This window comes from Mauremys mutica, chromosome 3 (assembly GCF_020497125.1).
Source record: "Mauremys mutica isolate MM-2020 ecotype Southern chromosome 3, ASM2049712v1, whole genome shotgun sequence".
Classification (NCBI taxonomy): Eukaryota; Metazoa; Chordata; order Testudines; family Geoemydidae; genus Mauremys; species Mauremys mutica.
This window is the reverse complement of record NC_059074.1, coordinates 87,168,728-87,177,271: the sequence shown is the minus strand read 5'-3', so window position 1 is coordinate 87,177,271 and position 8,544 is coordinate 87,168,728.

The window sequence follows — 8,544 nt, the reverse complement described above, 5'->3', positions numbered from 1 at the left end:
TGAAATGGTAGCACTAACGTTGTGTAACAACAGTGGCAGAGTTGATGCAGATATACATGTGGACACAGCATTATACCTGTGTCCTGCATAACACATTGGAAGACTCAGTGCAAGTGAGGGGAGCAGGCACAAGCTTGTACACATTCCAATAATTGAGTATGTGCACCTGTGCAGACATAGCCTGAGAAAGCTAAAAAGACTGTGAAAAAGTCTCCCAAAGAGTGATGGAAGTCACATTGCAAGGGACATCTAAAACTAATCTGGACAATTCATTGTGATATAGGAAACAAGGCTATCCTGGCAGAAAAAGGACTAGCCCCCACAGATCTTGTCTAATGCAGGTTTCTCGATATTGTGCTCCATCCAACTTCAGCTGAAATCAAAGAAAAGATTCCTGTGAGTTCAGTGTGACCCATTGTCCTATCAATGTGACTCAGCTTTGACTGGAGGCACCATTCCTTTGGTGAAAAATAAAGAAGGAGAAACTATCACATAAAAAAGAATAAAGAACATCAGCACAAAAAGGAGGAAGCTGAACTACATTTTGTCTATTCACAAAAAGGACAGTGGGGAAACGTTTTTCAAATCTGTCTTCTTCCTATTTCGCTCCTTTTTTTTGCTTTTCTTTAAAAATGGTTGAAATGGTAATTATTGTTAGTAAAATTAGAGCTGTGTGAAGGACGGAAATTCCATTTTTTCAAAGCATTACAAAGTTTGATTTGATTCTGACTGGGAACAGAATCTGGACATTTCAAAATTCTCTGCTAAAACAATTCAGGGCGAAAAAGGATTGTTTTGGTCAATCAAAATGTTTTGACAAATATCATATGTTTTGTTTATATTTTGACCTTTTTATTATATAATATATAACACAGAATAAAACAAAAAGAAATTCAAAATGGAAACATTTTGAAAGGAATAATCAAAATGTTTCATTCCGAGAATATCAAAACAGTGTATTTCGATGTTGTCAGAATTCTTTTCCTTTTTTTCCCCTTCAAAATGAAATGTCAGTAAATTTAACACAATTTCACAAAACATTTAGATTTCAAGAGAACTGCATTCTCCAATGAAAAATATTTCCATCAAAGTTTTCCTGACTAGCTGTATTACAAAGAATATATTTTATCTGATAAGGTGAGGCTTAAAATTAATACTTAGAAATGTTTTGAGATACTTGGATGGACAGTACAGAGACTCTTCATCTTGAATTTATAGGAGTACCTTTCTGCTGTTGTTACCTATTTCTTGGACGACCACAGGTGTCCAGTTGCTTAGCATCTTTAAACTTGTAGGATATGAAAAGATTTAAAATACAGACAAAATGAGCCATTTTACATCATTAGTATATTCAAGAAAAATCAAAATAGCTTTCTCAGAAAACATCCCCTGATCCACTTAAGGATAGGAGGGCATAGTGGCTCTCATACTTGTAGTTGTCTCCAGCTACAACTGTGTACTCTACAGCCACTGCTGTAGGTTAACCACTCGTAGCCAAATTGCATATCCCTAGACTCTTCTTGTGCCCCTCCCCACACATCATAGACACATCCCATCTGGCCCAAATGAGATTCTAAAATTTTCCATATATCATATACTTGATAGTTGAACACAAGCATGGTTAACAGTGGATTCAAAACAGATTTCATATCTGCAAGACTGACATATTCATCTGTTCAGTTGACTACAAGCTGTGCCAAAGTCCCATCTTCACAATGGGGCAGTTCATAGACTCAGACTTTAAGGTCAGAAGGGACCATCCTGATCATTAGTCTGACCTCCTGCACATGGCAGGCCATGGAACCTCACCCACCCACTGCTAACCTCTGGCTGAGTTACTGAAGTCTTCAAATCATGGTTTAGAGACATCAAGTTACAGAGAATCCACCATTTACACAAGTTTAAAGTTGCAAGTGACCCTTGCCCCATGCTGCAGAGGAAGGAAAAAAAAAAACCACCACCACCAAACAAAAAAACCCAGGGTCTCTGCCATCTGACCCAAGGAAAAATTCTTTTCCAACCCCAAATATGGTGATCAATTAGACCCTGAGCTTTTAGGCAAGACCCACCAGCCAGATACCTGGGAAAGAATTTTCTGTAGTAACTCAGTTGTCTCTGTATGATGCCAGCACCAATTCACAGTAAGGTTCCTGATACATTAATGTGACTACAAGAAATATCTAGAAAGTAGCTGCGTCCATCTGGACAATACTAATGATCAGATTGTGAACCCTCTCGGGAGTTTACACTGTTAAGCAGCACCTAAAACAGCCTTATTATCTGCTGATGTGCTATCACTCCAGAATTAAACTCACCTAATTCCAATCCCTAGCTGAATATGATCTATAAACAATATAAAAATGAAGCTTGGATTAACCAACTTTGCACAACCACTTTGTGCACTTGCACAGGGCCCCCATCTCAGGGGGCTGACCACAAGGGATGAAACCTTACATACCACAGGCCAGCTTGGGACATCAGGACCAAGAAGGGGATAAGGTGGAGCATTACCAGGTGTGTGTATGATGGTGGTGAGGGAGTTGGACCCTGCCTTCTTGCTGTGGCAAGAGCCATCAGGCTGGTGGGGGAGAGAGGTCTGCCCTGCTGGATGAGTGTGGAGTGAGCTCTCTCTACAACCCACCCACCCCCACTGGGGCCTCAAATGTGTATGTGTGCCCCTGCCCCCTCACCCCACAATTCTCCTAGTAGACAGGGACCCAATATTTTTTTTTATCTGATCCTGATCAAAATACCACAGGTCAGATCTGTTGGTGTAAATTATCACAGCTCCCTTGAGGCCAATAAAGTTACATCAGTTTATACCAGTTTAGATTTGACCAAATATTCTGAAAAATAGCCAATGCACCCTTCTTTTACCCAACTCTGAATTAACCTTCCCCCACTAAAGTTCATAAACAGAGCCCATGCAATGTAAAATTATAAAACTATGGGAACTTGCAAACTTTCACTTAAGTGTGCTTTGCGTTTTTCTTGTTTTACCCTTTGTCCTTGAACCATGGCACATCATGACAAGGGCATTTAAAATGGGTAGAGCTGGTGGGAGATTTAAATATTTTAAGACATAAAATCATTAATTTTGCAAAAAGTCAGAAGCTGAAGGGAAATTATCAGTTTAAAAACCATGTAGCAGTGTCTATGTGAAAAAAACTACCGGGCATTTGCTCTTCCACCCTGTCGGTTCGATTGTTCATCAACTTTCTGAAAGCCAACACTGATGCAGTGAAGGGACTTTGGTAAGAGCCTGGAAAGAGAAAGTGAATAAGTGGAATAAGTGATGCTTGGGTTTTAGACCAGCTCTACAAATGCACAGTAAACCCAGCTATCCAAAAAGAAAAAAAAAAAAAAGTGTCCTGCTTCAAGAAACTACCAGAACAAAAATCTGTCCTTGACTGGTTCTTTACCAGTTCATTATTCTGCAGTGAAAGTGACAGTCTTAGAGTTACTACTGAAAAGACTAGATTTAGGAACACCACAGAGAAAATGAATAGTAAAACTAAAATTAACACAATGTGCCAGATATTCAGGTGGTGTAAATTGATGTAACTCCTTGGGCTTTAATTCACTGATTATCTGGTCCACATGGTTTATATTGTATTTTCTCCATGTTTACAATTCATATTACATTTTCTGCTAGTCAATCTAAGGTCTTAGCTGAGAAAACCTGGATCTCTGGTAATCAGTTTATTAACCTTAAAATTATCCTTGAACTCATTGTCCAGTACACAAACCTACCTAAAATACTGTACAGTAATTTAAGCTCATTTTGGAATATATTAAAGACTACCAAAATCCTTCATTAGAGAAGCAATTGTTAACCAACCTTACGTCATCAAGAGAGAATACATCAATTCCACTACTGACAGTAGTATCTGCCCTCTGCTGAGCAGCAACAGATATTTGAGGCCTTGCAGGTTAGGTTCCCAATGGAAGAGAAATCAGTGATATGGAGTGATATTCTAAAAGTGATTTGTTTTATTTACACATATATACCAGTCTTGAAACAGAGATGATCAGACTGCATACTGGGTAATATCTTCTTCCAGATTCTTGGCCCAAGAACTATGCCTGGTTTCTAGGGAGCAACTTTGCCTCAAGAAATGACTCAAGGCAAAGATTAAAGTCTCCTGTTGCTTACACATCTTAGATATGATTATGTAAGATTTGGGATAGACTAACATCACACAGAGTGTCTTTCCAAGACTGAACATTTGCTCAGACTCTGAGAAAAAGAATTTGTAAGAATATGTGTAACTGCACCATCTGGTGACACCTGTATTAACAAATGTTTCTTAACATTATACTCATTATACTTACTTGATTGTGTAGGAATACACATACAAAGAAAAAGATCCATAGAAAGAGACCACTTCCAATAACCAATCCCCCTGGGAGAAAGATAAGGGTTGGCTTGAGGTGTGTGTGTGTGGGGGGGATGTCAATAATAATGAAGATTAAAAACAAAAATGCACTATGTGCCAATAATATACCTACTGTTTAATAAATCAAGATTTCCAGCACAAATGGGAAAAGACTACAGGACAATTTGTTGTATTTTGTTTTCCCTTGGTGTAGGTTTACTGTGATTCTCTTGTAAGAGAATGATGAGGTGTCAACTGCGTTCTAATTATTAGTTATTGTAAAAAACCGCTGCACACAGTTTCTGGGCAATATTAGATTAAATTAGTATTATTCTGAAAGAACATTAAAAAGGGAGATCTTCTGGATATTCAAGTACCTTGTTCCAGAAATTTAGATATTTCAGAAAAGAGTGTCTAACATTTGCTACAGTTAGAACATCCATCCAATGTTCACTTTGGGCTTTAATGTAGAATATTTACACAGTAATATAAGTAGTGCAACTAATTGAACTATTTGTTACAAATAATATTCATTATGAATTTAGCCTCCTTTTTAGATAGCAAGTTGTCCTCAATCCAATTCTGATGTTCTTAGAATGTATTCACTATTTGTAAACATTAGATGAATAGTTTGGATGAACAATATTCAGACTATGGAGCTGTTCATAAGCTGCTTACTGTACCTATTCACTATTTGTGGTCAGCTATGTTACTTTGGGTACTTTTTGTCTCCCTGTCAGATGACTGAAACATTTTAAGCTTTTATTTAGGATATTAAGTTTCTGTATGTTAAAATATTTCGAACTCTCCAGGGGCACAAATATATTCGCAAATGCCAGGCAGTTGTACAAATCCTCACACATCACTAACAATAAAAATTTATATTACAGCAATGTCCAAATGTCCCAAGATTCATAGCATCCCACAAAACAGTAATTACACTCAGCTTTTATTTGGAAAAAGCAGTTTGTTTAACTGCTAAGCCACCACTAACACACAGCCTTGTAAATCAACTATATAACAGCTGAATGGGAGCTGCTGATGTCAAAGAGGTTTGTACTTTTTTAATGGAGAGTTTACTGATTGTCAAATGATTTGTCTAGGATTGTTTCCCCCTTTTTTCTTAATATCAGCCATGGAACTTTGCATTTAATTTGATCAAGAACTATATATATGGTAGAAATTAGATGTGCTCAATTACGTCTTTAGTCAACAGCGCAAAATGCATCTCTGGATGTATCTTAGTATCATCTAGGGCTCAGTGAAAGTGTTTCATCAAAAATATTTGACAGAAAATGTGGGTATTGACTAAATGCATTTTTAAAAAAAATCAAAGTGTCTTACTGTGGAAAAATTTGATTATTTTGCTGACCCCCCGTGTCAGTTTTCAGCTGGAAATGAATATTTTGGCAGAAAAATATTTGAATAGGCTATTCCACCAAGGTGCGTCATGGATGTTGTAGTTCCATTGCTTACATCTCCATTTTCCTCTATGGGATAGGCTTCCCAGGCAGGCTTTTTTTCCCAGGATGTACTGTGGCCATGATTCACTATCTCCTTTCATTAGGAAGGAGGACTATGATGCATCAGAGGAGATGTAGTCCAGCTAGGGAGCCTGGCCAACAGAGAAGAAACAGGGGCATGAAGCACCCAAACTGCAACTTCCATGAGGCATTGAGGTGGCATTTCTAAATTGAACTGGGGGGTTTTTGACTAGTTTTTTGTTGTTGTTGGTTTATTTTTCACCCCTGAGTTAATATTTTCCAGGTGCAGGGGATTTCAACCAGCTCTAGTTACAGCCTGTCCAGACAGAAAGTTTCTGAGCTGAAAGTACCTAGTGTAGTGTGTGGAACAGCACTCCTTAGTTGTTCTCAGCCTGACTTGGGCATTATCAGGGACCGACAGGTTCAATATCAACTGAGGAAGAACAGTATCATCTTTGAGTCACTGGCTCCACTTTTTACAACACCAAGCTAGTCACTAAGTATCTTTTACACTGACCTGGTCCAGCCCATGTTAGCATAGCGATCTGAAGGAAATCATAGCACAAGAATGTGTGGCTGCAAGCTCAGGCAAGATAACGTTTCTGCAAAGGGCTCAGCTCTGAGTGTGTTATATACAGCATAGGAGTTAATCAGCATGTCCTTGGGACAAGGATTATTAGGTAGGTTATAATTAAAGGGACAGACAGATGATTTAAGAACCATAGTAAGAATGAACATAGAAAATGTTTCCTTTAAAAAGGTCACACACTTTATTGGTACAGCTAGTGCTGAATAAAGACTGTCTTGAAGTCCAAACAGTATGAACTGAATGTATCATTTCAGAAATTGACTCCTTGGTATATGAAGTCCTTATTCAGATAAAACTCCCATTGAAAACAAAGGGAAAGTTACTTTGAGTAAAGGGGCAATGGTATTGTAAAATTCCTTGATATTTGATAACCAGCATTTCCTTTTGTTCTGCAGAGAACTGTGCCATCAAAGTAGGAATTCACAGAGAGCTCCAAGGACTGGATGAAGATATGGCAATGTAAGAAAATCCCTTGCAGGTACAAAGACAAGAACTCTAGCTCATTACATATTTTTAAAATAGAAGAAAAAGACGACATTTAAATAATTTGTACTTGGTCCAGTCTGGTGGGTTTTTTTTCTTTGCCATATTATTTCTGTTTCTATGCAGGCTGAGAGTGGTTTTGGACTACTGGCTTGTCAGATATTTCTGTTCCATGAGTTCCAGATGAATAATGGAAATCATCATCAAAAAGGCTTAAAACTATATCTAATCGGACTAAATTACAGAGTAACAACCTGTGAAATGAGAGTCCTATATCAAGTCGTCAGTGAACCATTTGCTTTGAAGTTCATAACAGAGAAAACAATGCACTGTAAGAGGAGTTGTCATTAAGCCATGCACATACTACCCTGCTGGTGACTGACATCTGGTAAGCAGCAAAAACTCAACTACTCTTTCAGGAATAGATTCTGAATTTCAGTGAGTGGAGGACACCATGCACCCTGTTCTTTTCACCTTTTTTCCCTGCCTCACTCAGTACTCAAAAGTGACACTAGAGTCACTGGGTGAGTTCGTTCCCTGATTCAGTCAGACTCCTACCCATGCAATATTTTATGTAGAAATGTTAGGTCTCATGTATGCTAGGTGTTAAGCCATTGTTTACAACAGTTCAATTCCTTGGAATTTCTAAATATTACTAATGAGAGTTTCCTAATTTAAAAAAATGTTGCATCCATCTTTGGGGAATTCTATATTAAACCTTGTCTGGCAGATAAAGATGTACTGACTACAGAACTAAAAATTAATGGTAATGTAAGTGATCATGATTTGATCACATTTATAACAAACAGAATGGAGTATAGACCAGTGATAAATAAAATATATATATATATATATATTTATATTTATTTGGTTCTTTAAAAGGGTCAGTTTCACAAATCCACAAACAATTATGGGAGAAATCAGCCAGGAAAAACAATTCCCTGAGAAAAATGTGAACGATAATTGGAAATAACATTTTACTTGATACCCAAAAAGCCACAATCAAGAAAGAAGGCAGTATTGGTTAAAATAAAACACAAACCTGGATTAGAGGAGAAATGGAGGCAATCAATATTATATAACAAATGGAAGAAAGAGGAATTGATAGCAATGATTTATAAATCAGTAGCTAGGAATTGCAGAAAATTGTTAAGGAAAGCCAAGGAACACAAGGGAAAAAAATCTATGGCCTACAGAGGACAATAAGATGGAGAGGTTTTTAAAGTATATTAGGAACAAGCAAATTCTAGAAATGGTATTGGTCCATTACTAGATAGAAAGTGTAGAATTATCAATAATAATGCACAAAATGCAAAAGTGTTCAATAGATCTTTCTGTTCTATATTTGGGGAAAATGCAGATGACATAGTTATATATGATAACACCCTTTCCACTCCATTGTTATCCCTGGAGGATGTTAAACAAAAGCTTCTGAAGTCAGACTTCAGAAAAATCAGCTGGTCTGGATAATTTGCATTCAAGAATTTTAAAAAGAGCTGGCTGAGGTGCTTGGCTGGACCATTAATGTTGATTTTTAATCTGTCTTGGCACATCAGAGAAATTCCAGAAGACTAGAAGAAAGATAATATTTTGCCAATATTTAAAAAGG